This window comes from Dermacentor silvarum, chromosome 3, assembly GCF_013339745.2.
Source record: "Dermacentor silvarum isolate Dsil-2018 chromosome 3, BIME_Dsil_1.4, whole genome shotgun sequence".
Lineage (NCBI taxonomy): Eukaryota > Metazoa > Arthropoda > Arachnida > Ixodida > Ixodidae > Dermacentor > Dermacentor silvarum.
The window spans coordinates 51,277,595-51,292,032 of NC_051156.1; the positions used below are offsets into that span (position 1 = coordinate 51,277,595).

At 46.2% G+C, this 14,438-nt stretch overlaps 1 protein-coding gene across 2 annotated transcripts in view; it reads right to left on the reverse strand.

Annotated features, from left to right (window-relative positions):
- Nucleotides 1-14,438, reverse strand: part of LOC119444336 (venom metalloproteinase antarease-like TtrivMP_A) — a 1,295,510-nt gene that overhangs the window by 1,110,759 nt on the left and 170,313 nt on the right. The window lies entirely within an intron of this gene.

Below are 14,438 nucleotides of genomic sequence, written 5' to 3' on the forward strand. Positions count from 1 at the left end.
CACATTTACATAAAAATGCTCTTTCCACAAACGCTGGTAAAATGCATTTTAACGCGAAAACGTTAAGGTACCCATGTCGCAGAAAATCCCGTGTCGGTGTCGTTGTCCATCAGAAACAAAAAAAAAGAACATCCCGAACCACAACCACGCAGGCCCTCCGCGTGGCCCATAGGCGTTACTGAACTAATTCAATTTCACTAAGTAAAATGCAACGGAAAATTAGTAAACTTCGACTGACAAACAAACTACAGAAGTGGTCGCGTTGGATTGTAATAAAGACGTAATTCTGTTCCGCGGAAACTCACACACGGACCTCTTTTTGCTTGCGATGAGTCACTGCTTGTAGCCCCTGCCTTACGGGGGCAGTCATTGCTCTGACCTGCACTGCCGCCAGGATCGGCCCATAATTGTTTTCTGTCGACGGTACACCACGGAGAAATCCCGGAATCCTGCCACAGACAACTGCGCTTTAAAAGAAAACTGAGCTGGGCAAGCCATGTAATGCGTAACCGGTGTACCATTAGAGTTACAGAATGTATACCAAGGTAAGGGAAGCACAGTCGATGACGGCAGAATGTTAGGTGTGGTGGTGACATGAGGTGACTTGCAGGCTCAAGTTGGAATCAGTGCGCCAAATTCTTTCGCGTTCCACTCGTATAATGGCGAAGCTTAGGCGTCCGCATTGTTTTTGTCCTGGGCATTATACTGTGCAATGCAACTAACGACTCACGTATGTGCGTTTCCTCCGATCACGTTCGCATCTGTACGCTCTATATGATAAACGATCTTTTCAAATGGCTCCTAGTAGCCATGTGGCAGGACTAGCGGATACTGTACGACTGTAGTGCTCCTTGGAAGGGCACGCGCCAGGTGCTTAAATGGTTATTTCGATGTTGCCTTTCGGATGGAGTCCAATGCACAGTGCCGTTTCTGTCGGAATGGCTAAATTAGTCAGTGCTGTTAGTGTCACTAACACAAGTAATAACAGCGGATGATGATGTTAAGACGTTTATGGTACAAGGGCCAGTTATATCCAAAGAGGGCCAAAGCATTATTAAAAGGTTCTCAATTGGACATGGCATTTTTAATGGCAATATGCTAGATGGCTGTAAGTTGGGAACAGTCGATGTATAGGGGCGTAAATATTTGTGTAATGATAATATGGCAATGACTGCATGGAGATGATTTCTGTCAGCACAAAATATAGCTTACGAGGTAATGAGCGATTTAAAACTTTGCACGGCTGAATGTTTAAAAAAAGCGCGATTGCGTGACCATAGCCCTTGCACACAAGGGTCTTTGATAACAGCGGAGGCTAAATAAAAAAAATGACTGAGGTTTAATTCTTCTAAACCTAGTTATCACGAGTCAAAGGTCTGTTTGACTTGGTTTTGCGAAGACTATGCACACAGCGTTTCATTGGACAGTTTTAGCAGAACGCCGCTTACGCTCCGCTCCGCTCAATTTTCACGCTCTGAGATACTGCAGGCAACTGCTGAGACTGCGCATTTGTTAAGCGCGTCTTCAGAGAGGACAGCGACGCGCTATAAGCTCGGCTGCAAAACGACGAAGTGGCCAAGTAGACATGCTGTCACGCTCCTCTCAGTCAGCTCTGTAACGGAGCGAGGGATGTGGTCTTCATTCCGCGTCCGGTATGAGCGTTGTGCGCAAGCACACTAGCGTTCCCGCAAATCGGTTCTGTGGCATTTTCTAGCATATGATGGTCTGAGCGGAACGGACAGCAAGCGTTCAGCTAAAACACTCTATTAATGCACACTTCCGCGCTTGGTTAGCTTCTATATAGCGTGCTAGTCTGGCCTACCTTTGCTCCGGTGTTTCCGCAGCCAACTTTGCCTTTCCTTGAGATTTTGCAGCCTGCCATTAGCTACTTGCACTGCTTGATTGGATTCAGCCTGTCGCTTACGCTGAAACGCACGCCACACATCCATGGCGAGACTGAGCGACCAAGTGCTGATGAACCAGCCGTTAACCGCTCGCCTAGTCACGTGGTACCGAAGTGGCGAGGCTCCGAGCGAGCGCAGCCAAGGTCTATCCAGATAGGTCGCGAAGCTTCGCGCGAAAAGCGGTTCAGAACCAATTATCACCGACATCAGCAAGGGTGGTTATGGGAGCAGCGATGAAAGCGCGACTATTTTTGAAGGGCATAAACACTCTGAAAGAAAAAAGCGTTTTTTTTTTATTAAAGCGTGACGCAGTGAGATTCAATAAACGAAAATAATATTCCTAAACCACTTTATGTACGCATGGCGAGAAAGAAGATATAACTCTATTTTATTTGATCATTATCAATAAATACCTTTTTTCAGCGCCCACCATGAGAGCGGCCATCGATAGCGGCGGGCGTTGACGCCGCTCTCACTTGCATTGCAATGCAGCTCTTGGAGTGTGTGGAAAGGCGCACTCGTAAAGTTCACCTGTTACAATACGCCCTCCTAACATGTGTTGTTTTGCTTGTCGACGTTTGTCTGACTTAGGTGACCCGGGTAGTTTTATTGTTTCTTAACCTGTGTTGTCAAAAGTAGTGAGTTGCGACCGTCAAATACTTGTTTACTTCCGTTGTTTTCGTGCGACAGCGCTGGCCGACGGGCTTGGCGTCCGACGAAAGGACGAGCACTCTACCACGGCCGCTGGATAAAAAAAAAAAGGCGGATTACACCGTTTTCGATGCACGCGGCAGGCCGCACCTTTTTTTTTTTTTTTCTTATCCAGCGGCCGTGACTCTACGCAATCTACGCCCAAAGCGTTCGTCCGCCTCCAAAGAATGAATGTTCTGTGCAATGATGCGATTTGGACACCCGTACGGCTGACCTTTTCCTGCATCGCTTTCTGCGCTGAAAGCTCGGAACGTCCATCAAGTCGAATGGCGGGGCATTTGAATATACAGCTCTAATGGCAGGCCTCCAAAAACATATTTCGCGCCTATAAGAACAAAATGACGTCACGTCTGCTTTTAACGGATATGACGTCAAATTATTTTTTCTTCCGCCAGCCGTGTTCCCGCCTCACACAGATGGCGCTAAGCCCCATGAACCGCTGATAAGTCGCCATGTTATGAACGTATGGCCTTCTATGGAAGCTTCGCTACCAGGTGTATTTACCTTGGCGCTTCTGCGACATCTGTCCACTGCGGATCAGATGACGTGACGTCACACCTGCCACACTTGCGCTTCGGCGGCTCAAGGTCATTGCGACGCGATGAATGACCTTGCGAAATATGGCATATAAGAGTGCCGTAAGGTGATATGCAGGGAAATTCTTGTTTTACATATGAGGTAGTCAAGTGTGATTCCCTTAATCAATTCACTTCGCGTAACCACAAAAGCAAGGGATACAGACATGAATGAACTGTCTATGCAATATAGGAGACCGCCGAATATCTATATCACATGAAAAGAAGAGACCAAAAGACAACATGATAGTTGGGGGTGAATAGGACGTTACATAACACATCGAACGCATTGTAATGAGTACTCGCTTGTCACAATACCTTTATCAGGATAAATACCCGACGATAACAACAGTAAGGTGTGTCAGACCACCAAAAAAAAGCGACCCTCGTTTCCCGAAGCGAACCCGTATTTCGGTTGAACGTATTTTGTCATTTCCGCCGTCATTGTATATGTAATTATTCTCTTATCTGAGAGAATTAGTTTCACATATGCAGAAGCGCTACGCACGTGAATATTGTGCGGGATCAAAATGCGCATGCGCCGCACGTAGGGAGCCCCGCCGCGTCTCACGTATACGCACGTGAAATCTGCGCCATTGCTTTGGGCGCCCCACATACGTGACGGACTCTTCGAGCTACCAGACAGAGAACGCAGCACACGCTAGTAAGGACGCGCAGTTGGAGAGGTTCGAGAATCGCGTGTTGAACAAACTTGGCTTGAGCAGCGTTCACGTCGGCAGGCAGAGGGCTCCAGTAGACATGCAGAAGCAACGACCCATGCGTTTGCAATGCTTCCAACTACAGGTGGCTCCGTACGCGAAACTATAAGCGTCCCACTCATGCGGTGCGTAACGGACGCAAAATAATAAAGTTTGCGTGCGCAGAGCTTCTGCGTACGTGAAACTGTAACTCCCTATGGTTTATCTAATTGTTTATCTTATTGTTTGTCTAATTATTTCTTGTATATTTTAGCGCACATTGAGAAAGCACTATTACGCACAACATTACATTTCTATTTTACTTCTCATCTCATTCACTAAAATCCGTTGCAGTTGTTCCTTCTTCACATCTACTTCACGTTCCAACCAGATAGACGACTTTTGCATGTGTGGACTCACGTTCTTCTCGAAGGCGCTTTCGCTGCATCTCGGTCCTTCGAGCTCACCGTTCAGCTGCAAGGTCACGAAGAGGACCCCTTCCGTCCATACTACTTAACAGCGATGAAGCACCGACAGCTCTATCCAAACGCCTATATGGAGCTGATTACGTGTCTTTCCGAGCGGCGAGTTACGTCGGGCGCTGAAGGCATTCGTTCCGCGCCCCGCTACTAGTGCGAGTTGGCACTAAGGTTCCTGTATGTTTCAAAGGTAGCGCAAACTCCTCATCTGCGCGCCGTTTCCTCCTCGCCTCTCCCTCTCGGCCGCCATTAGTGAGCGAAGCGTGCCCAGCCGCTACCGCTCGCTTCATTTCGTATCGCATGCGGCTCGTTAAAGCGCTTGCTTGAAACGCGACTGTTCTGGGCGCATTTTCACAAGGCTGTTCGCACGTAAGATATCTACGTAAGATATGAACTACCTTCAATGATTAGTATAATCTGCGTCGCTCAGACGAGGAAAACGAAAGGTAGAATAAGCTAAACACAATCCTAAGCAGTCATTACTACTGCTGATTGTTGCTCCGACTCGAATGGTGTTCTGTTTACCTGACGCATTTACGAAAACAAAGACCTACATCAAACTATGCACACACAGCACGGCGGAGACATTCATGTGATAAATGCCCTCAACGTGCTTTTTTTTCACAATGCATCCGCGCGCTAGTTTCCCCCCTCAGTGAAATGTTTTGGTTCCCGTGTGGCGCGCGCTTTCTGCGTTTTGCTCTTTAATTGGCGACTCTTCCATTATGCTCATTTTATGAGAAGTCGTGCTGGTATTCATATTGCCGAAATTCGCCCTTTTGTTCGCTGCAGAGCATAAAACAGGACATTTTTGTTTTACTCAGTCGTTGGCTGATGGTGAAATCGCGAACGCACTCACCTTCCCGCGTTCATCATTAACTGCGTTCTTCACTAACTGCTCGCCGTTTGAGATTTTGTTTGCCACAAGGAACCGCAAAAACCCTTGCCCCCCTTAGCAATGCTATTTGAACAGCCAACAGCACAGCAAGTCGGCATCGTGCTGCAGCCGAGGGCGTCTTCAAAAATGTAAAAAGCCTCGGCTCACGCACAGCGCACATGTGTCCCGGTGTTTTTACGCTCACTAATGGCACCATTTTCCCACGAAAACGGAATCCGTGTGGGGTCATCCGGGGTTATTCGTCACGTGTCAAGCCTCGTCCAATGGGAGAGCGGTAAACGGCGAATTCAGAAGAGGGGTAGAGGGCGTGGAGGATATTTTCCTTTTCTATTTGAACAATGCTTTGCGCTACCTTTGGAACATACAGGGACCTTAGTTGGCACCGCACCGGAGCGCCGTCCTCCTATAGATAGGTTGCACGGACGTCATCGCAGACGCCATATTTGGGTACTAGCAGGTCGAGAAACGGCGTAAGCAAGAAACATTACAGCAGGACAGCAACAACAGGCGCGTTTTGCGTCGAACGTCAGAGCGATAACAATGATAAACCGGTGAAAAACAATCGTCGTCAAAAAGCAAAACAGTGTGTGCGTGATAATACGTTGCGCTGACGCCATCTTTGGGTACCAGCGCGGTGAGAGATGGCTCCGTGACGTCACATGAAAACGTGACAGATGCGGCGCTGACCCCATTGTTGGCGCTGTGCCAACTTTTATCACCGAGCTTCATACACCCATATCGCGAGCTTTCAAAGGGGGGGGGGGGCATAAACGCTTAACCTTGATAACACCATTGCTGGCCCCAGGAAGAAGAATGCCTGTAATGCGCAAGGACATACTGCGGCTTCGACTGCTGACACCGCCTGAATCACATCTAAACCTGCATCACCTTGCAGAGCGGCTGCTTCAGCACCATCGCCTGCTTCGTTTTTGGACCAGATTTTGCTCTACGCACTATCGCAGAAATAAGCCTATTTCACGTGCTGCGACTGGAGCGAAAACAATTGGAGTAGTCAGACGCGTCACAATGTGATTTTCAGTGGGCGCATTTCACACGTTTGAGATTTTAACGTTGCGGCTGGTGCGACGCCCATGGTTGCTTGCTGCCAGGTTTTGCGGCGCACGTCGCAAAATTCTGCAAATGTAATAAGAAAAAAAGTCATGTGAGTTATGATATTAATAAAACCAATGTACCGCATGAGTGGGAGACGAAGAAGTGTCAGCGGAGAAAACGAAACGAGAACTTTTTTTCCCCGTCTGAGGCTCAATACGTTCAGTAAGCCCCGTTTCTTTCGCGTCGCAACAGTTTTGGTGGAGGTGCTGGGTACGTGAAGTAACGACGGACCCGGAGCCATTTAGTCTTCGCCGGAGTCGTCGCCTCGCCGGACTATCACCTTTGCCTATTAACATGTCGAACGAAGGAGACGCTTAGGGACCGATGCATGGCGCTCCGGGATCAATGCCAGCTGGTACGTGGCACTATAACCGAGAACCTCGGGTTTTGGCCGGCAAAGCAGGTGAAGATGTAGACGAGTGGGTCAGGCATTACCAAGGAGTAAGCAAGTCCAACGGCTGGGACACTACCGGCCACCTAAACAACGTTGTCTTCGCACTCACTGACACTGCCGTGATGTGGTTTGAGAGTCACGAAGAAGTATTAACGACGTGGGAACGTTTATTTCATGAGCTAAAGGAGTGCTTCGGTGACTCGGATGCAATAAAGAAACCGCGCAGAGCAAACCCTGCCACAGAGATCACAGCTACCAGGTGAGACTTGCACAAACTACATCGAGCAGATCTTGAAATTGCGCACGCAAGCCAACGCAAGGATGTCTGAGGAAGACAAGGCGGGGAACCTGGTTAAGGGCATAGCAGAGAATGTGTACAATTTCCTGACCCGCAAAGGCAGCCTCGCTACAGTGTTTGATGTCATGAAGCACTGCCCTACGTTCGAAGTACTTGTACCTGCTGTGTACGCAGTGGTACCTGCTGGCATGAAGCTTGCTTCCTTCAAAGAGCACAGATCGATGCCACTCGCCGTGGTCGCAGTTGCTCCGCATAAACGAGTTCACGTTTGCTCAGAAGGCTCAAAGATTGTGCCGATGACCAGCTAGTCAATCAGCATGGACGAGAGCCGTACGTTAGTGAACGTTTTGACTTAGCACTTAAGCATCTTCGACTTCGCCCAGGGGCATAACGCGCCGTCCATTCCTGCGTCTCGAATTAAGCACAGAATTATCAAAGGGTCGGCGCAGCCTGTTCGACAGAAACCCTATTAAGTATCGCCGTCAGAGCACAAGATTACCGAGGAACAATTTCACGAAATGGTACAGAAAGTAGTGAGACAGACAAATAACTGTATTGAAGGAAGGAGTAAACCAGGAATGGTCCAGTCCAAGGGCTGCTCCAGTAATACTTATGAAAAAGAAAGACGGTACTTAGAGATTTGGTGTCGACTACCACCGTCTCAATTCAATTACCAAGAAAGACGTTTACCCTCCTCCAAGGATAGATGAATCCTTGGATTGCCTTCATTCGGCGTCCTAGTTTTCTTCTGTAGATTTGCGATCGGAGTACTGCTAAATCCAAATGCACCCGGCGGACAAAGAAAAAAACAGCCTTTATAACCCCGGACGGCCTTTTTGAGTTCAACGTCGTGCCGTTTGGGCTCTGCAACGCACCCGCGACTTTCGAAAGATTTATGGACACCATTCCTTGAGGCCCAAATGGTACATGTGCATGTGTTACCTAGACGACATTGTCATCTTTAGAAGCACTTTTGAAGAGCGCAACAGGCGCCTGGAAGCTGGCTTAGACTGCATCGAACACGCCGGCCTCGTCCTCAATTCTAAGAAAAGCCTCTTCGGTGAGCGGCATACATTGGTGCTTGGCCATTTTGTAGACAGGGATGGTATCAGGCCTGACCCGCAATCGACAGCAACTGTTGAAACGTTTAAGCCTCCTCGGTCTGTTGAACAGTTTCGTAGTTTTCTAGGCTTCCGCTCTAATTTTCGCCGATTTATACCTGCTTTTCTGATGTCGCCTCTCCCCGGACTTGTATTCTGCATAAGGACGCCGTTTTTGAGTGGACTGATGAGTGCGACGCTTCTTTTCGCCAACTTAAGTTCTTCCTGACGACGGGTCCCATCCTTCGGCATTTCGACCTAGATGCTCCGAGAGAAATCCACACCGATGCGAGTGGTGTGGGGGTCGGTGGAGTCCTCGTTAAGTGATGCCACCAGAAAGAGCACGTCATTGCTTATACGAGTCGTACGTTAAGTATGCCTGAACGCGATTACACCGTTACGGAGCACGAATGCCTAGCGGTTATTATTGTTGTGCAACGTTCCCGCCCGTACGTGTATGGACGCCCCGATCACAATCGTCACAGATCATCATTCGTTGTGCTCGCTTGTCAACCTTCGTGATCCCTCTGGTCGACTAGTGCGCTGGGCTCTACGTCTCCAGGAGTACTACTTCTCAATTTCGTACAAGTGTGGTTGCCGACACGCTGATGCTGACTGCTTTTCGCGAATGCCGCTAAACACAACATTTTGTGATGCGGATAACTTTGACCTTTTGATTCATTCGTTGGTACCTGCATTTCCTGATAAAGAGATCTTTGAGAAGGAGCAGCGAGAAGACTTCAGCTTCTATCCGCTTTTCAACGCTACGTATGACTCCACAACAAGACGAGGATATTGTGTTCGTGATGGTCTCCTCTACAAGAGAAATTTCGCAACCACTGGTGCCCGGTTTCTTCTTGTAGTTCCGGAGACGCTACACTCCGCTTTTCTGCTGGCCATGCACGACGATCCTACCTCGGGACATCTAGGAGCAGCGCGTACATTTCATCGTACCCAAGAACATCGGACATCGGACAGCGAACATCGCGAACATCGAACATCGGACAGCCCCCGGCTCCGCGGGGGGCTGTCCGACGGCTAATATGTGTACAGCTTCGGCTGAGATCCTGCCCGCATCAAAATTTCGCTGTGGCGCTGTGGCGTGATTTGAACGGTTTGAGCTGTCTCGAATCTGTCTCGAAGCCAATCCATGAGGTTTCGCGATGCTGCCTACTTTTCCTACGCCATCACTTCGTTTTAAATAACCTTCTCATGTCGTGTACATGAATTGTAGCCTCAGGAATTGTTGACACGATATCGGAGGTACACATGTGCTGTGTGCGATGTTTCCGTGCGCGTTGTGACTGTTTCAGTCGGAAAGGATCATATCCACGAGGGTTGATAGCTCGTGTGGCGCAGGTTACACCCGTATCGTCGGCATTTCCTTTCATGTCGGCGTGTTCAATGTGAGCGGGTTGCGCTCCTGTCGTTCTTGCCTTCTGTGTTTATCGGGCGGCTCGCGAAGCTTCCTCCTAAACAAAAAAACATGTCTCTTAAGCGTGCATGTGTCCTATGAGGTCTGTGGCAGAAATGTGCGGTGGTGTACGATGTGTTTGCAGCCGTATTGGTGGCTTATAATCATTTGCTCTAGTGCCGTTTCTATGATGTAGGCCATACATGAACTGAAATAAATGCGCTGTTTTTCATATAGACAAGTAGATATGATCTGTGTGTATCCACTGCGAAGCGTAGATGTGTTCGTTATTTTTATGCAGCTGGTATCATGGGACTTGTGCCTATTCATGATGGCGACTGCTTTATGTTTCCACTTTTAGGGGCATGTGGCGTGCAAGCAGTCGCAAGGTATTGTGCATTTCGTGCGGATGAAGGGAATACTTTTATGCGTAACTTTGTGTACTATAGGTAAACCATCTCAAAAATTTGCATTTTCGTCATGTGAATGCTTCTGCCATTTAATTAATATAATTTGTAGCAGTTCTTATTTGTGGAGAAGCACAATACACATAATTTAACATGGTGTTCCTTAGAAAATATTAATTACTGCGTAACCACTATGCAGCTCCATACCTCACTGTATGATAAAGATGAGTGTTCAGTTGAAAATGAAACTATCTTATAATTGCATGAACGCACACATGCGAAATGCTGCAGCAGCCTGGCATCACATTAATGTCAATATTGGTGACATCCGGCAACGTTCTGGGAACGTGATGTTTTGTAACGTTGCTTCATTGATAGCATTTACACGTTAAATTGATGTTTACATGCAACGTTGCCACAACGTGGGTGTCGGGGTGTTGCTTTGACATTTATTTGTGACATAACTTGAACGTACAGCTGGCAACGTACATTCAACGTTGAGGTTGGCTGTTTAACGTTGCCTGACATTTCTTACAATCAAGCAACGTTTACACAACGTTCTGTGTTACTAGGGCTCATTGAACGTGTTAGCCAAACACTGTCCGGATATCACATTTACATTTATCTCAAGCTCTTGTACGCTGGTTGTTCCATTTTTTTCTGCTTATCAATCCGTTTACTGTTTCCCATATCTTTTTTTACATTGCTTTGATGGCTAAGAAACAAATATTCATAATAATTTTCATTTGCTTTCTTTAGATCTGAAGTTAGTTTCTTTCGAACCTTCTTGAACTCCTTGACATCGCGCGTAGTAATAAAATTATGACACATCCTGTTTTTTTTATCCTATTCTTCTGTAAAGTGCAGGGTAATGCAAGGTTTTCTTATTGTTTTCTTATTCTTTCGGCCATATTTCAAAGGAAACGCATCATAAAAACTCACTTTTAACTTGCGTTAGAAGTTTTCGTTAGCATCATTAGGATCATTGCGGTCATACACGCAAATCCGGTTTATTGCCTCCACCACCAACAACAAAAAATTATTCGAGCGATTTGTCACTTTTCACTCAATACTTTCTTACTTCAAGATGTTGCCTGCGTGTGAAGTAAGCAGTAACATCAAATACGGGCAGATGATCGCTTATGTCGCTAACCATCACTCCACCCATAAGTTCTGATACACAGACATTCGTAACACAGAGGTCTATAGTTGTGCCTGTTTTAGAACCAATGCGCGCGGGAACCGAAACCAAATTTTCACATTCGTATGACATGATAACACGCTTATCACTCATCGGGTAGTGACCATTACAAACCGTACATGTATTTATATTGTTACGGTGAGGAAAGCAGTCGACGTCGACGACGGAGAAGAGGACGAAGTGGTAACAGCCTCTCTCTGTTCTCAGCTGCTGTCTATCTATGTATTTTAAATACATTTTGTAAATAGTGTATACCCGTGACATTTTGGTGGAGGTGCAATATCACCGCGAACAAAAAAAGGTAACTTGTTTTTCTGAAAAAAAAACAGTCGCTCAAAAAAGTCAAAGAAGTCACGTTTGGAACCAGCTGGTTGCCTATATATGGCAACATATTGAAACTCAGATGTTTTTGTAACTCAGCATTCAAAATTTACATTTGCTATTCTGCACTCCTCAATGATGCTATAAGCACAGCTGTGATTCATATACACCGCCACACCACTTCCTCTTTTTTCTACGCAGTCCAAGCGTATGCTTGTGTAATTTTTAATGACGGGTGTATTATCGGTAATAGTCATCCAAGTCTCTGTAATATCAAGGACTTAAAATCTGAGCGCGAGTCACTCCGACAAAATTTTACTTTTCCAGCTTGTTTTTTATACTTAAATGTTCAGATGAATCAAAGAGAAGTCAGAATGGTTGATCATAAATGTGATGTTTAATAGTTCTGATGTGTGTACATCACACGTACTCATCTTCAAAGAGAAAGCAAGCTTATAATTAGGTGATGCAATCTTTAGTTTCTTTTTGCAAGGTCAATTGGCAGAAAAGATTTGCAGGATACCGATAAATTCGTTTTTCCTTGCTAGGACCTTGCCACCTGCAGTGCACACGAACTTCCATTTGATCTATTACTTCTTTGCCACTATTGCTCCAAGCAACTGCTCGGTGTGCTAGGTCAAAATTGGCGAAAACTGCAATTTTACTACCAGCCAGGCCAACTTATTTTGTGCCTATTGTCATTTTCTTAGCCTTGGCTATTATCGCGTCTCTGTTAGGACGCCTAACAAAACGAACAATGTTCTTGTTTGTTCAGTTCGCGGTTGGAACTCTATAGCATATATCAATGTCTGTCTCGTCAGCTGTGTCTCTGACTAGTTCGTAGATTTTTCGGAAGGCTACTAACGAGTCGCACTCGTCCGCAACACCTTTGATCTTAAGGTTGTTATTTCTTTGATACTATTCCAAGTCTTGTAGTTTCAGAGTTACCTATTTGTTTTCAGCACAACGTTTTTGATTCTTAGAGACCAAACTTTTTAATTCATCTCTGAGTGCCTTCAGATCCTGAGTCACGTCACTGACATCGTCACGCGTATCACTGCAGTGCTGAACAGACTTTCTGGGGTCCCTGAGTTCAGAACGCATGTCGCACTTAAACTCTGCAAATAAGACTGCTGCCTCATTTTCTCCCACATTCCCTATCCGTGGTGACATTGTACGATCGCACAGGTGACAATCCAAACACTTTCATTAAATAAACAAGACAAGGACAACAGGTGTGCTCAAGCAGCACAGAGTTGCAAAGCCGATTTCAAAGCAAATTGAGACTATTGGTGACCTCAAAGGATGCTGTTTGTCGTTAGCATGTGCACAGTTCAATGTGCTGCCACCGAACTTGACGCCTGGGCTCAAAGACACCGTATTTGAGCCGTCAGGAAGATAAAGCAACGCCCCCCCCCCTCCTATTCCCATGGTAGTGTCTTTGTGGGTGCAACAGATCTTGGTTGTAATGCTGATTATCTAGGGCGCTACTTGAGGTAGCTGCAAAGGATGCAGTTTGTCGTTAGGGTGTGCACAGTTCACTGCGCTCGCTGCCTCCGAACTTCAAATACACAAACGTCATGCTGTGTTTGGCATGATCACCGAGTAACACTCCTTGTTTCTTGCGCAGCAACTTCCGTTTAGGGACCTACTTTCGGTTTGTCAAAGAGGTGGGACGAAATTCAAAATAAATAATAGAAAACTAAAACAGGTAGATATGGATGCTTCTACTTAGGCTTGATGTTAGATATGACATGAGAACAAAGGTTCAGTACAGTAAATGGCTAATTAAGAGTGCAGAATAATTAGAAACAGAAAAGGAAAATCTAATTGCCGTACACCACCAATTGTACACTTCACATACCCACCATATTAGTGCAGGTTCCCGTGAAACTCCAAGAACACAAGTGCCGTCATCAGTAAGTCATCAGTGACGCACACTTAAAGCAGGGGTACCCGTTTATTATTAAATAATATTGCTACGTGCTATTATAAGAAGATGATGGTGACACTTCGATGTAGTGCGAAGGACGCATAGGCGGCCTCTGGCTGAACTGAGGTCAACGACGTGTCTTGTTTGATGTCTGCTGGCTTTCATGCTGGCCAGTGCTTGCTATTCCTTGTATATACACCTTGTAAATGTGTATATGTGTAAATGCGCCACTGTACTTCCACGGAACGTTTATTTCGTGGAGTTTATCGCCCTCGCCCTTGATTAACAAGACGAAAGTAAGGGATGTTCGAAATTATAACGTGGAAAAGATTGAGGAAGCAGTAAAATATGGACGTAGAATAAAATCAGTGAGAAGAAAACGGCATAGGCCAAAGCAAGACGTATGCACTGAAAGATAAGTCGGGTAAAATCATCAGCTATTTCGATGACATAGTAAACATAGCGGAAGAATTCTATACTGACCTGTACTTTTTCCAGAGGAGCCAAGATACTTTCATTCGAAGTAGTGATGAACAGGATACACAGGCTTCTTCTATAACTAGCGATGACGTTATAAGGGCCTTGCAAGACAAGCCCAGGGAAAAGCTGCTGGAGAAGATAAAATAACAGTCTATTTAATCAAAGATGCAGGAGATATTATGCTTGAAAAGGTTTCGGCCCTTTATACGCAATGCCTCACGACTTCAAGTGTTCCGGACAGCTGGAAGCACGCCAACATTATACTATTTCATAAGAAGCGAGACGTTAAAGAGTTTTAACGAGATCGCGAGATCGCAAGATCGAATCCCGGCCGCCGCGGCCGCATTTCAATGGAGGCGAAATGCAAAAATGCCCGTGTGCTTGCGTTGTAGAGCACGTTAAAAAACCCCAGGTGGTCAAAATTAATCCTGAACCCTCCACTACAGTGTGCCTCACAATCAGAACTGATTTTCGCACGTCAAACCCCACAAAGAAAACAATGGGGGCAAATT